The sequence below is a fragment of the Coffea arabica genome, chromosome 8c (assembly GCF_036785885.1).
Source record: "Coffea arabica cultivar ET-39 chromosome 8c, Coffea Arabica ET-39 HiFi, whole genome shotgun sequence".
Lineage (NCBI taxonomy): Eukaryota > Viridiplantae > Streptophyta > Magnoliopsida > Gentianales > Rubiaceae > Coffea > Coffea arabica.
The window spans coordinates 7,954,566-7,970,844 of record NC_092325.1 but is presented as its reverse complement, the minus strand read 5'-3'; the positions used below and the strand labels follow the sequence as shown (position 1 = coordinate 7,970,844).

Sequence of the window (16,279 nt, the reverse complement as noted above, 5' to 3'; positions counted from 1 at the left end):
AGTCTTTAATTTCAAAAGACTTCAATTCAATAGATTTAAAAATTAGTGGAATCAATTTTCAAGTGATAATTTTTTTATTAAATCTGCAAAAAATTCTTTAGCAGCAGACAATCTGTCACAAAGGCTTAGCCACAGCTAATGACATTTAGCGATAGTCTGCCCTAACAATTAATGACAGACTGCCCAACATCTCCCTCCCCCCTTTTTTGAAATTCTAGATTAAAGCATCAGAACCTTTGGTAACTCTAAAATCTGGAAATCTATAGTTTATTCATAATAAAATTTAGCTATAGTTTCCAAATATCTCAGAAGAACCAAACTTACTAAAATAAAATTAGAAACCTTTAGTCCTTAGGAAATTCTATTTCTTAGGAAATCCTTCTTGGTTTCTAATTTTACTTTAATTTATTTTGTCATCAAATTTTCAAAAGCTATTTATTTTTTAAATAACATTTTTCATCATCTAATGAAAAAAATTTTGGATCAAAATCATGGCCAAATTTTTGACAAGAGTTATGCCAAAAATTTTTGTTAATTGGAGAACACATATTGTTCTTAAAAAAATTTCCAACAATATCAATCCGTAAAAATCAGCCATAATCATTATTTAGAAAAACAAAATTTCAGCTCGATTAATTATATCATAATTAACCATAATTGTCAAAGTGACAATTTCATGAAACCGAAAATTTGATCCAATGAAAAATCTAATTTTTTCATCAAATTTTCAGCCATGAAAGTTGTTCAATTTTTTTAAGAAATTTAGAAAACATAAAAATCATATTTTTATGATAAAACCAATGAAAAACTTACTTTTTTACAAAATTATCCAATGAAAAATTTTTAAAAATTTGAATCCTTTTCAAACTTTTAATTTTTCATCAAAGTAGTAATTTTTAAACAACTCTTAAATCACATATAATTAAATCTAATTTAACATATATGACGACAAAATAAATAAGTCACATGTTTTTATCAAGATTGGCTCTGATACCACTACAAGGAATCGTAGAGATAAAAGTAGCAGAAAATTAAATTTTTTAATTTCTTAGAGGACCTTTAACCTTGATAAAATACATGCAATAAAAAGGGTGTTCAAGTGTATTACCTCAATCAAAGAAGAAGCATACAAACAATAAGAGTGTTTGATGTAGAGGGAGGTGAGAGATCTATGTAGCCGCCCAAACGTCTGGACTCTAAGAGTGATTCACATGAACCCTTTAGCCAAAACCTCCAAGGCCGAATTAGCTTTTGCTAGATGTAGTGTTAGCTAATTCTTAGATGATCACACGCAAAAGATGGCGGAGAAAAACTTGCTCTAATTCACAGTTAGGGTTTCAGCAATAAAAAGAGAGAAAAGGACCATTTTTTTTCTTTTCTTTCTTAGCCAAAATTTATGACATATTTTTTCTCAAATTTTTCATTAAAAATCTCACCAAATATTGCATGTCAATTATCTTTTAGCAAAAGTTTAAGAAGCTATATATGTAGACAAATAGGTTGACCCAATCCTAATGGAAACCTAAAACTATTTTCCTAAAGAATTGATTTCCTTACCCCAATACAGCTCCTATATTGGAAGAATCAACCATAATTGCAACATTAGTCCCTCAAGTTTAATTTACCACACAAATTAAAATTAGAAGTTATAAAACTTATCTTTCAAGTCCCTGCTTGAAATTCATTTAATTTAGCTAAAGGAATTTTTAATGTGAATGATCCATTAGGTTCTCAAATACGTTGGCAATAAGAATGAATTATAGTTATTAATTAATACGAATTAGATAAATTAAAACTTTTTAGTTTATCATTAATTCTACTAATCAATGAACTCATTCTTATAAATTAAGATGGGCATCTAGCAATGCATCATGACCACTCAAATAATGAGAAAAATCAAGTGGATGACTTCACATTTCAATGAACATCTACTATGTAATTAATATCCTTTTATCGCACTTATCTCACATTAATCATCAAAAGAGTTGTGCCAATTCCATTATGTGATTAATGTTCTTTTGTTGTACCAAAATATAACTCCAAAGAATAAGTATTTAGAAGCACCTTTTTAAAACTCGTTCATTTAGTACTAAGATTTTTGAGCTATATTTCTACAAGTGGCCATTAATGCGATAGCTCCTTTTTCATAAGAGGCAGTAAATCTTTAAAAATTATTCACTACCTCTCCGTACTTTAGGTATATACCTATATGTTAATATTGTGAGCATTTTATTTTACGGGAGCAATTATACAACAAATAAAGTACAACTATCCATACTCAAGGTAACATTGTAATCTTAAATCCAAGGATTACTTACATTAAATGTCATTTAGAGATTAATTCTTTTGGCATAAAAAAATCTCTATGTAGACCAATCTAGTGAACATGATCATACTATCAAGGACCTATATACTATTTTAGGTGTCTCACACATCATAGCAAAAGAGATCTACTATTTTCCTAATGGAAGCGGCATAGTATACGCTAGTCTAACCATATTAACAATGTCTCAATCTTGTTAATACTTTGACTAGAGATATTTAAGAATAAACTTTATGTTTAATCAAATGAATCTCACAATCATGACGCTTATGATTTCATTGATTAAATTTATTCTAGGAAATTTATCATACAAGTATAAATATACAAGCAATTAATATGATAAAGATCTCATTTATTAATGCATAAATAGTTCAAGTACATATAAAATCCCTAAAAATGATTGCTTTTAGAGCATACATACTTTGAAATTTATGAAACATGAGAGCCAACGAATAACTGCTTATTTATGTTGCGCTCAAATCTTTATGGTTTGTTTTTTCGTGTTGGTAAATCTTTTCCCTATTCCCATTAAGCCTAAAGATGTTTGACAAAACTGTTACTAGGTGTAATCCACAAAATTATCAATAGCCACTAGGCAGGATCTAGTGTTAATGGTTGGCAATCTATCATTATGTCTTAATATTTTTCTAACTTTTATGAAAAGGTCCAGGTGTAAGTGATTGTGTGTAATTATGTGTTCTTGTAACATGTGTAAAATTTTCTAACTATTATGAAAAGCTTGTAACAGGTGTAAACCATTTATACTTTAATAGGTTTAGAAAAATAGCATAATGTACAAAAAAGAGAATCTCAAATTCTAATTGAGATTAGGCATCATGTATCAGCTTGCTAGTAACATAATGATGATGTAGGAATGATTAATTCAAAACTAAAACATGTTAGATCATTGTAAAGAAGTGTTTAAGGAAAGAAAATTTATCAAAAATTTAATTGTCCTTTGGTTCGTTATTTACATACTTGCAAAGAAAGTTCTGTTGTGTGGTCATGAATAAGAAAGTCTTAGGCAACCATTTACCTCCAAGAATGTGGGCAACAAATTAACGTATCAGAAGATGATACACCTATAGAGAAAACATTACTTACATGCCAATGCAACTATTGAACAAAAGATATTTTTCTTTTGTTTCTTCTTTGTCGAGAAAAAACAAGAAAATCTTTTGGTTAGCTTCCCAATGTGCAAAGCCTATGGAGACTTACTTCTTGAAAAGAATTTAACCCTTACATTATGTAAAAATACTACCAGTAACCCTATAACCCATGACACTTATACATCGTTTAAAAAATAATAATAACTAATTTGCACAATCTAATAAGGTAGTTGCACAAAGTTTTCTAACCCTCCAATGTCAGAACCCTTTTTTTTAACAACTAATTTGCTATTCCATATTTATTTTTTTATTTAATTTTTTTCAAAATATGCACACACAAAGAGTGTGCATAACCCGCTAGTAAATAGAATGCTTACCCTAATATTATTTGGAGACAATATTGGAAAAATCTAACACACTTGCATAAAAGGATAATTATTCATACATATCGCATGCAATGTAAGAGCAGTAAGTACCTGAGGGAAAACAGTTTGTTCATTGTAGTTCAGCAAAATGCTTGGATTGTTATCATGTAAAGAACCATATAAAAAGTGTAATTTTGTGATGTGATGGATCTTTAATATTTCAAGTTCATCTCAAAAGAGAAAAAAAAAGTTATTCTCGAGAGAGAATAGAATTAATTATAATCTATCATATTTATTTCAAGGCAACACTGCGATGAAAGTTAAATAAAGCAGAAGGACATGACTTATATGCCTATTCTGGTCGATAAATAGCCCACAGACTTGTATCTTCAAAATTTCTAATTATAGGTTTCTCATGCCCACAGCTCATCATGTCCAGGTGACAGGACCCCCTTCCGATCCCCATCCCAAAGAAAGGAAACAAGGAAAAGGAAAAGCAGATTGCCTCCAGATAATGAGATATAGATTACCCTCTGAAAAGCATGTGGTTCATAATTCAATCTTAAATCTTGTTAATTACTTTTTTCTAGGGGCTTTGTCTTGACGCAAATATTAGGCTTTTGAAGACTAATCTTTTATTTGCCCTATAAAGGTCACATCCTCCAAGAGTATCCTGCAATGGATGCAAACTAATCTTTATGTACAGAAGCAACTATGACGTGATCAGATACAACTCATATCAAATAGGAAACAGACACTTGTGTGATTAATTAATGGCATGCAGTGGTACTATGATTATGACTCATTATTAACCAAATCTAATTCAACTAAATGACATTATCATTTTCATATCCTTAGTTATTGGGGTTAGTAGTTGTTGGACACCATGCATGTCAAGAGGACAGAAGTTTGACGGACTTAATTTAATGATATTTGTGCACTAAACCTAAATTTGCATCTTCAAAAATTCTAAAAATTGGCTGCTGTAGAGATATGGAATTTTATACACCCAACTCAGTGACGTGTAGTATGTTGAAGTGGTGGAGTCGACCATAAATCTTTTGAAGGGTTTAGTAAATCAGTACTTTTTATCTTTTATCGAGAATACTTGCTTACAGCTATATGATAAGTTGGAGGAGATCGATCTGATCTCCCACCACAGCGTTGGTGACATTTGAAGTTGACATTTGGTTTGGACGTACCCATTTCCATCCATGTTAGATGTAAACTCTAGCTGTTACAAATCTTTGCACGAACATAAGGAAAGCAATGGGAAGAAAAAATGTAAATGGACCTCAAACTTTTATACTTTATACTTTTAGCCCTTTAATTTTTACACGTAGCTTATGTCTCCTAAACTGTTGACTCTGTGTATTGACAGCCCTAATCTTTCTGTCAATTTGAGGTATTAAGGATAACACAAAAGCGTCATGCGTGACTCACGAGCGAAAATGGAAGGCTTTTATGTAAGAATCGTCAAAGAACGCAGCCCCAGTTTGGAGTTTTTAATTTTTATCCATCACAAATTAATTAGGACAAATAAGGATATATATATATATATTTACAATTCCCATGACATGAGGAGGAGTTCATGGCTACACTATGTTGAAGACTTTGAAATGTATAGGGCCTTGAATGAAGCAGCTAGAAACAATAGAAATAGAAAAGTAGTACCATGAAAAATTGGAGGATTTCATACTAATTTCTTGCCGATTTGAACTTTCCTCACTCCAAAGAATATTTTCGTTTAAAGTTGAAAAGATTGGGTGCAGAATTTGTAACATGTTGATAGAGTTACTTTTGACTTTGGATTTGATCTAATCTAGTCAAGCGAGATTCACAAAAAATCAAGTCTAGACGTGAAATGTATGCAAAAAAATTGGAGTTTTAGGCTGTCCAAATTTACCAATAACGAAATGGTAGTTAACGCTGTATCAATAACAGCCAGCGATCGTTGGCTGGCAGCTTACAATTGCAGTGGTCACCAAACTTAATTGAAGGAAGAAAAAGATCAAAACTACATAGTTTGAGCAAAGTTCCGTTAGGGTTAACATCTCAAATTAACAAAAGGGTTATAAACATATGTTTTTTAAGAGTTCAGGGGGTCAAAAGGATATATATTCATAGTCAAAAGGGCTAAAGGTACAAGTAATAAAAGTTCGAGAACCATCATCAAAGATTTTTGCCCATAAACTAATGGTCTAAAAGTTGATTATTCGCTTTCATATGGTCCTGTAGTTTGGAAAAAAAATAACACACAACAAGGTGCAAGTTGATAAGTTTCTTTCAACTCGTATTGTTAACATTCTTGGTAACTTGTGTGTCATTAACTAAAAGATACTACTGCATCTAAAATCTCTTTACTTGCTTGATTTAACGGGTGATTTCTTGTAGTCAAATTAACACAGACAGCACCACACTGCACACAGACAAATAGAAAAAGTAAAAGATGATAATCAAGGGACAAGATTCTTTTTCCTTCCCTTTCATTATAGTTGTAGATCCACAAACATAAAAAAGAGTCCCCAACCTTTTTCAAAATTGACATTATCACTTGGGTGCTTTTGTCTTATTTAGACTCTTGTGTATAGTGCCATTTTCAAGCATGTCCATGGTGCCTAGGACCAGACTCACTCACGAATGTGTCCATCTTCTATTTGGCTCCCGAAATTCTGCTACTATGTAGGCATATAGTTCCAAACTGAATATTTTGACTTCATGCCACTAATGACTAGACTGACCACATAGTTTGAACAGAATCATATCATTTCATTTGCATAAACAAAAAAGAAACAAACAAAAAAAAAAGGGGTTGTTCCACTGTACATATTCTTTATTGATTCCACTTGCATTATTGGAAGAAAAATTAACCAGAAGAGATGGACGGAAAGTAAGACAAATTGCAAGTAAATGGTATCTTTTCAGGTCAGCTAACGAGTTTGATTTTCAGACAACAAGTATTGAATGATGGCGTCCCCAACAGGCAGTTCGTCTGGTTCCATCATCCGCTCTTCAGCGGCAAGTTCTCAGTTCGACCCTTATTGATAATTACCGACGGCAAGAAATTAATCTAATTCACAAGATCAGGACATCCCTGTATCAAAAAAAAAAAAAAAGTATTGAATGATGGCACTCTCAACAATTACCAGAAGTAATTATAGAGTAGAGTTTATGGTTAGCAGCGTCCTATTTGAATTTTGTGTGGTCGAAATTAAATATGAAATAGATTCAAAACCTTTGGCAGAAGTCATAGTTGAACAGTACCTACGTACTCGTGTTATGTTGGGAGTGGTCCGTTTAATGTGTGTTTTTTGCATGTTTGTTTTAGACAAAGGTTTTTTTGTTACTTCAATTTTAGCTACAGAAACTTTCTAAAATACCTAACATATGTAAAATACCAAAAACGCACCCCATAATACCAAAAACGCACCCAATTCTCTCTTCCATCACCACCCACCCGGGCCACCCCCCCCACCACTGGTGACCCCATCATCGCCAGCACTGCCACCGTTCCTTCGACCGTCACCATATTACCTCCTCCTATCATTTTCGCCGCATCTTCACCACCATTGCTGCTGTTCCTTTACCACCACCTCCACCTCTGCCACTAATGCCATTCTTCCTCCTCTCTCCCTCTCTACTGTCGCCACCCCCCATATCTCCTTTCTTTCCTCTCCTCCACGCTTTTCCCCCTTATCCTCCCTCCCTCCCTCCCTCTCCACTTTCCATGACCCCCTGTCCCCCTCTTCTGCTCTATCTGGTTTGGCCCAAATCAGGTAGGAGAGGAAGAGGGGGTCACAGGAAGGTAGGAGGGAGGAAGGGGAAGGGGAGGAGGAGAGTGAGGGAGAAAAAAAATAGAGGGGGAGGAAAGGGGTTTGTGGCAATGTTCAGCAGGAGAGAGAAGGGGGAAGGGGGTCGCAAGGAGGGGCGAGGAAGCTGATTGGGGAAGGGGGAAAGATACCCCGCTGTTTTTGCCAATTTTCACCACTTTTCATTCATTTTTTGTGAAAACTAATATCAGAAATGAAATATATGTCAAAAATCAAATAGGGAATGTAACATTGATGAATGGAGGAGGTAGCGGCTGGTGGTTGGCTGATGGCGGCTGATGGTGCCACCACCACTGGAATCTCTAAAGTTACAATAAAACTTTAGATAAACTTCCAAAAAAACACGCCATCTAAACAAATCCTTAATTATTTTAGTGTACACATGTATTGTATGAGCATCTACATTTGTTGTGTGAATATATTTGTCATTGACAATTGCAATTTTAGGTGTTTACTGTGCTTCAAGGCATGTACCAAAATAATCTAATGTTTATTAGAAAATAGAGATTAGCCCTAACTTTTGAGTTTTTGCCAAAAAAAGATATTTTGCAATTTAAAAGAGTAAATTAAAAGTTACCATTTTAAATAGTAACTTTAAAATTGTCATTTGAGAAGACGACTTTAGACGAGATAAATTAATGACCAATGATGATTAAAAACAAATAACATAAAGTATGTCTTCTCAAATAATGACAACTTTAAAGTCGCCATTTTAAATAGTTACTTTGAAGTTCCTATTTAGAAGGATGAAATTTCTGGTTTGAAAAGAGAAGGCTTCAAAATTTTCAACTACTTTGGAAGTTTCCGTAAAAACTTGGATTATTTAGATAAATAACCACCGTGCTTGTGTAGTCTTTTTTTTTTTTTTTTTTTATTCAGGTAGCGCTGTAGTATTAACATGTACGAACTATAAATTGGAAAAGAACAATTCTATGTGCTAGAAGAAAACCAGGTTCCTGACGCTGATTGTGGAAACCACTAGATAAAGTCTTCCAAGAATGCAAGTTGATCCATTTATTAAGGAAACAATAAATTTTGTTGTATCCAGAAGACTTGGTAGTTATATATTGAAGGCATGGCCAGTCCATTATTATTTCTTGACCTTACCCCAAAATTGATTCTGCTGACAGAAACCAGATTTTTTTTTTTTTCTGAACAACTACGTACTCACTCCGTCTCAGTTATCTGGTACTATTTTCGGAATCCAATTTTTTAAAAATAATGATTTGATTGTCATGTTTATACTTCTATTTTTAATTTTACTTCTATAGATTTAAATTTTATATTTGAATGGTAACGTGCATATGATTGAAGAAATGAGATATATTGAAAAAAGAAACTAAAATGTGTTTTGACTTTTTCAACATCACAAACATTTTGGAACGTTTCAAAATAGAAAGTAGAACACTTTCAATGGAAAGGAGGGAGTATATATTATAGGAAAATACTATAATAGTACTGTATATGATTCTAAGCCAGTTAGATTTTGTCACATCATGTAATAATTTAAACTTTTAAAATATCTAAAAATTAAAAACTCTTGTTCTACATCTAACGATAAATGTAATCTCATTGATAAAGTACTTAGAAGGATTTGTAGGACTCTTATTCTATATTATCACCTTTCATGTGAAATTGTGACCTCAATGAGTTTGCTTATAGTTCAAATTAAATTATACATGGCTAAAAAAACCATGTACTAAAAGCACTTGACAAAATCAAAAAATTAAATTAAAATTTTAGAATGTTTTACTTCCCATCATTACTACAGTACCCATGGGGACAATATGAATTAATTTGAATTGACTTTTTTTTTTTTTCTCTGCCAATATATGTAAGGATGAATTATTGAGTTGTGCCACCAAAAAAAAAAAGTTGGGATGTGATGGGTTGGAAAGTAAAGGGAAAAAAAAATGTGATGGGTTGGAATTCACAAACTTGTAGGTCAGCTACGAGAGAACAAAATAAGAAAAGGAAAAGAAAATGACTCTCCCCGTCCCATGCTAGACCCATATCCCCATTACCCCACACAAATATTTCTTATTCTTGTTGGAAATTCTTGGTTGGAAACCACTCTAAAACCACCTTTTTGATGATGTTAGCAAATCCAATTGAGCAGTCTATCTTTTAAATCTTTAATGATTGATTGAACTGAAAACTTGTCCTTAGATAACTCGCAAGAGTTCTTCCAAAATAGTGTGCTTTCTGGCTCTAATTAAAAATTGATAGACAAATAAATGTATCCATTTCTAAAATATTTTTTGATCTGTCTAATGGGAGCCCGTAAGGCACTCATAAAATATATTTCAAGTGTTATTTTTTAAAAATTATATATTAATTAAGAAAAATAAATAAATATAAGAGAGGATAGGCACGATTACAAAGGAAACAAGTATATAAATACAAGAAAACATAATAATTATTAATATTTGTATATATATATATGATAAGTTAGATAAATACTAGATGTGTCCGTTAGAAAAATCTAAAATTTTTCTTGCAATCACTTTCTTTACAAGTCATTCTCTGACTTTACAGATAAGATATTGCTGTTTTGTAAAGACCCTTGGCAGCTTTCATTCCCTAATTCATACGTTTAAGGAAAATAAACAGTTCATTACTCATTAGCAGAGTCATACCTTAGCTGTCATGTTTACTCCCTCTGTATTTATTCCATTTTTTAAACATTTAAAGAACATATAATTTAAGACTTAATTGGATAAATCATGCGATTGCAGACACGTGCAATTGTTTTGGTTTGAAGTGCGCATGCATGTACGTAACTGGTTTGTGATTAGGTTAATCCACAAATTAAAGAACAACTTCTTATTTAATTATTTTAATCCCCAATTTTGCTTTTTTTAGAAACTAATTTATCCAATCAAGAAAATTGATTGAGACTGATGAAGTTTCATAAGTGCTCCATACTTTTTTAATATTATTGTATTACTACGCAATGAAATTGTCTATATTCATTTCTTGGGAGGTCTTTGATTAAAACTTTATTAGAAATAGAAAATTGCGAGGAGAAATTTCCTACATATTATTATAGTACTTCATAACAACAGTTGCCTAGGCAATGAATGCCCTTGGAAGGACGTACGTAATTGGTTAATCTATTTAAAAAGATGAGTCAAACCCAACAAAGCCAGCTGGTTTTGCATGCTTTGAACCAACACAAGGAGTTGTTTCATCAACTCATCCAAGTCATATGGCCCCCAGCTGGTTAAGGAAAAATGATTGGAAACCTAAGTTGATGCTCAAGGGAGTTGAAGATTTTCATCCCCTCAATTAGCCCTTTGGACTCTTATTACGCTCTACCTACTCTCATACTTACTTGTCAATTGATGAAATGATACTATAATAGTTGGAAAAGTCAACTAGTCTGAAATTAACACAAGATGAGACGGACAATAATTACCTAAGTATCATAATATAAGCAGACTAACTAAAAAAAGAAGTGTTGGATTGGATGGTACGGGGAGGAAGTGTAAACGAGAAGTCTCACGTTCGAGTCCTACTGTTTACACTAAAAAATAAAAGAAAAAAAAACAGAAAAAGCATTTTAAAAAAAAAAACTAACTAAAATCATATTATTGCTTGGTTTAGTATAGTTATCCTTTCTCTTTTCACGTTTTTCCTTTTTTGGATAAATATCGAGAAACGGTCATTGATCTTATAGAAATCTACGCTAATAAAAGCAAACACATGCATCATACAGCAAAAGGAAGAAATCTTCTTCTAACCTGAAACAAAAAAACCAAAAATTAAGACCTTCTAAATTTTCATTCTTGATATAACCTTTGCATCAAGTAATGTTTTTATATCTTCAATAGCCCGATCTAATATGAATGTCTACGAATCTGATACGAAAAATTTAGATCTAAGGATCTCCAAGCGAGATCCGACAAGCAATTAATGCTAGGAAAACAAGAGGGAAAAAAGAATAAAAATCTTACAAGGAAATCCTTCAAGAAGAAAAAATATAGCTAGGAAACTATATAATCCTTGGCTTACTAGCTATATCCTATAATTCATCAATTTGACCCAAAAAAAAAAAAAATAGACGTTGGGTCCTCGAATTTGTTAATTTTGACTCTTAAAAGGTCAATGCATCTCGTCTTGAGGACTTATTGAGCTCCTTAATTAAATAAGAAAGATTTGCTTGTGAACTACTTCTGTGTTGCCTATCTCAAGTGCTAAAACAGTTTCGTAGAAAGTCAAGTGTGTTACAACATTAATTTTACTTCTGAATTTTTAGAACTAGTTGATACTACTTAGGATCATATGGACTCATCTCACCTCGAATATCCCACTAATTCTTTGATCAGATATTTTAATTTTGAAACTCTAAACAAGAATACTATGTACTGAATTTCGTATTTCGTACTTTCTTTTTTTGTTTTTGATCTGCATATATTGATCAATGGTCATGAAATTAGTGGCCATATGATGACGCCTAAATAACATGTATACTTTAGAGTAAATTCTATATGCACCCATAATGTATAAATTATAAGCGTTGGATCCATAACAAATGTAAAAGTTAAATTTTAAATTCAAAATTTATATAGTTGTCGTTCATTTCAAACTAACAGTGTATAGTAGTATACACTGTCAGTAAGAAAGATTAATCCGATACTTTATATGTAAGTATACATACATGAGATGATGAGAAGATCATCGGCATAAAAACAAAACACTATCTTAGATCAGAATTCATTTTGTTCATTAGTTTTTCAATTAAAAAATTTAATCCCATATTTTCTAATTTTTTTTATACTTTCCAACTTTTTGAAAAATATGGAAGAGTTTGTGTGAAATCATACCATTTGCAGATTGAATCGACATGAAAACTTTGCCACATGTGTAGTCATTTTAGCACACTCAAAACCCATCTCTGAATATCGCAAATCAAAATATCAACTTTTTGAAACCAAGTATAAGAATGAAACAACATAAATTTTTTGACTAAGCATGAGATAATTTGATGATATGTACTAGGGGATTGAGGTTTCTGCTGTTAATAAGTTCGTTCTGTTTGCGCGTGTGCGCGCGCGCACACACACACACACACAAATCATAGTAGCACTAATTATGCTTTTGTCATAATTAAGCTGAAACTTCTATGCTTGGAAGTCGCCAACAAAATTTACGATCCAGAAAAATAAAGAAAAAGAAAACGGAAGTTCTCAATTAGTAAACAAGTTCATAACAGGTGAAAAATAAATAAATGAGTAAAAAATAAATAAGGGGAGAAGACAGAAAATCAGAACGGTTTATCACATAGTAAATTATTTACTACATAATCTGCAGGCAAATTGTCATGGAAAAACAGGAGATTATTGCTGGTAATACCATGTTTTCGTAGCCTAGGACTTTCGGCATTTGAGCACTATTAGATGCCCCTGATTTACATACGTTGGGTATAATTCAACTCAGCCTTCATGTGATGTGTGAGCCCAGTCCTGGCCATGAACTTGTACAGAATAACAAAAAGAAACCCAAGTGTCTCTGGGCCTAGTGGACAATGCTTTGCATGGAATCTTTTTTTTTTTGGGCCAAAGTTTGCAGGAATCTAGAAACTAAAAACATTAACAAAATGAACTTTGAGGTCTCTGTCCCTCAAAAAAAAAAAAAAAAAAATGCTTGAGGTCTCTCGTTCAACGCTCAAGTTGTCTCATTTTTTTCTTCCATTGATAAGACTTAGAGTCGCCATTGAAAAACACTTTTTTGTTGCCAAGGAAAATGAAATTAAACAACAACTCAAGAAAATCCCAAAAGTAGGGGATAAGAAATTGAGGTAAAGTGTAGGGACTAAAGTATCATAATTTAGAGTTTGGGGACCAAAATAGAATCCAATGTATAGTTCACACACTAAAATGTCCCAATTCAAAATTTATGAACTAAAGTGAAAATTAAGGTATAGTTGAAGGATGCAAAATGAAATAACCCAAAGAAATGATAATAGCGATGATTGGTAATGATAGTAGTAATAATATTTAAGCAAAAAAAAATTTTTTATTACGCTCCAGACCAAGTTTTAACTACTTGGTAAGTTTAGTGGTTGGTTTGTGATCAATGAAATCTCGTCAATTGAACAAATAAAAACCTCGTAGTCTTTATTTGTATTATTTAGTAGAATTGATAAGTTCCACACTTTTATTTGGAGCACATTCATGGTCGAAGACGAACTATTAGACTTTTCAAGTAATTAATTTCAAACAAGATAAAATTTCTCATATCTAAACTCAACAAAACCTTGTAAATGTAAAGTGATGCTTAAATTGTATCTATTGTTGATAACATCAATATTGTCACAACTCTAACCTATTACATATAAGGTATAAGATATTCATTGTATCCTCAAAACTCCCTTAAGAATAGAAGGGATCATAATCTTTATAAATTTTACAAGATAAACCGTAATACTATTTAATATTCAAAACTAGGAGCCACGAACCGCGTGCTATGCAGTGGGAAGGTAGTGTGCTCTGCAATAAAGTCCTAAGGCAAATATGCAAAAGAATAAAGAAAAACAGTGCGTTGTATGGTAACCATCGCTTTATGCAGAAATCAAATGCTAAACAAACCTTCAGGACTAAAGATTAGTTACAAAAAAGAGGCTGTTAAAGCAAAGAAAGAAATACTGAAGACATTCATTATCAAAGATTTAATAGTCTGTTTTTCACAAGGCTACATAGTTACGGCCAACTGCTAAATATCAAATGTATAGTGCCATGGATACATTTTCTCAACTCCGTTGTTATAAAAAATTACAATAGAAAAAGACATAGAAGACTGTGGAATAAAAACAAGCACTTCTCTTCTTCAAAACTATGCTCAAGTACAAAGATGTTCCAATACTAATGGAGCATTTTGCCGTGGCTACATAATTACAGTCAGTTGCTAAACATCAAATGTCTAGTGCCATGGAAACATTTTCTCAACTCCATTGTTGTCAAAAATCATAATAGCGAAAGACAAAGAAGAGCGTGGAATAAAAACAAGCACTTCTCTTTCTTCAAGACTATGCTCGAGTACAAAGATGTTCAAGTTTTGATAGAGTTTTTTGCCAGACAATCCAATGTGGTATGTCTTAGTTCCACTGCTAAGAACAGTTGGTGGATTGCATTTTATTCTAATCCGAAATCAATAAATTTTGGAATTTATTGCAAGCAAACATTGTGTAAGGGCTCAATAATCAAAATGAGAAATTTATAGATGTGTGTCAAATCGATACAAGAAAGCTCCATACCATCTTATCCTTGTATTTTGAAGAAAATATTTGATAGAAAGTGTTGCGGTCCATCACATCATGTGGTAAGAATCTATTTGTAGATGTGATAACTGTCAAAGAGATCTCATGTTCAATAATGCCATCTAGTTGATGAGAAAGCATTGGAAGAGGATCCATGCACCTCAAATAGGTAAGTTATTTTGAAGTACAAAATCCTATTCCATCATATGTGAAATTTCCTCTATTACAAAAAAATATCATGCGATCTTTCTCTATTAGAGTGTCTTCGTAGTAGGTGCTCCATCTTTCATCAAAGTACCCATCTTTATAGTTAAATTCCAATGAGAAATGCCATGACAAATCGTAATGATTTGACCATTACGGAATCCATTGGAGTCATAGATTGCAAATGGAATTTCTATTACAGGATGGTAAGATTAGGTATAGTTTCAGATTGATGAGTAAAGCTAAGGCTAGAATGAGAAACTTGCTTGCTTTTGTCTGTACAAAATATTATGTAACACCATGGCTGCCTCTCAATGCCTTCTCCAGCTTTACTTGTTTTCAATGGTTGCAAACACATCATAAAAAGAATAGCATTATGCTTAAGTGTATATAGGACGTAGTTGGCTATAGATTTGAGATAAGTACAAAGAACCTAGAGCTTTAAATGCAGAAAAACTAATATAGAGGATGCTTTGTAACCATTGTTGGATTCATTCAACTGAGTACAAAGATGGTTCACCCATGTTGTATATTGGTTTTTCATTCACTTTCATAATAGCAGTTGTTGCATGGACTTGATGATTTATGTATGAACAAAGGTAGAACTGGATCATTTCATTTCCTTGAATAGCTTCCTATTTTTTAAATGGATTTTGTATTCTATACATTCCTTACAAAAGGCTCTTAAAACATTATGAGTAGGGCTAGAAAGCAAAGTAGTCAATATAAATTTGCTACTGAAAAAATATATGCCATAGAGGTATTTGATGCTAGAAAATAAAGAATGAAAGTGTTGAAGTTCTTTGTTGAAAGATTGAGTAAAGGGTTATATTGTAGAAAATTCTCATTTGATGTATAGATGTAGATAAATGGCATTAATATGACAGACATAATGACAGCATAATGTGAATGTAGATAAATAAATTTGCCATGAACGCTCTGTTCTATCGCTCACTTGAATGCAATTGAATTGACCAGATTCAGCTTCATTACTTTTGTTGATAATAAACCAATGATGTTATAGACATACTAGTTATTTAATTGCTAGCTAAATAGGGGAAAGGTAGATGGCGGTTGTATTCTAACTTATAGTGCTTTAAATGATCACCAAATTTCATAACAATTTTATTTTTTATTTTATTGTTTAGATACTTAAGAGAGCAAACATGATTGATGATGCAACTATA

At 32.2% G+C, this 16,279-nt stretch overlaps 1 long non-coding RNA gene across 1 annotated transcript; it reads right to left on the bottom strand.

Annotated features, from left to right (window-relative positions):
• Positions 1 to 6,393: 6,393 nt before the first annotated feature.
• On the bottom strand, positions 6,394 to 7,979 carry LOC140013728 (uncharacterized). The gene is made up of 2 exons (XR_011820577.1): positions 7,207 to 7,979; positions 6,394 to 6,891 (listed from the first exon to the last, which is right to left on the bottom strand). It is a non-coding gene; the product is annotated as an uncharacterized lncRNA (long non-coding RNA).
• Between the last annotated feature and the right edge of the window lie 8,300 nt (positions 7,980 to 16,279).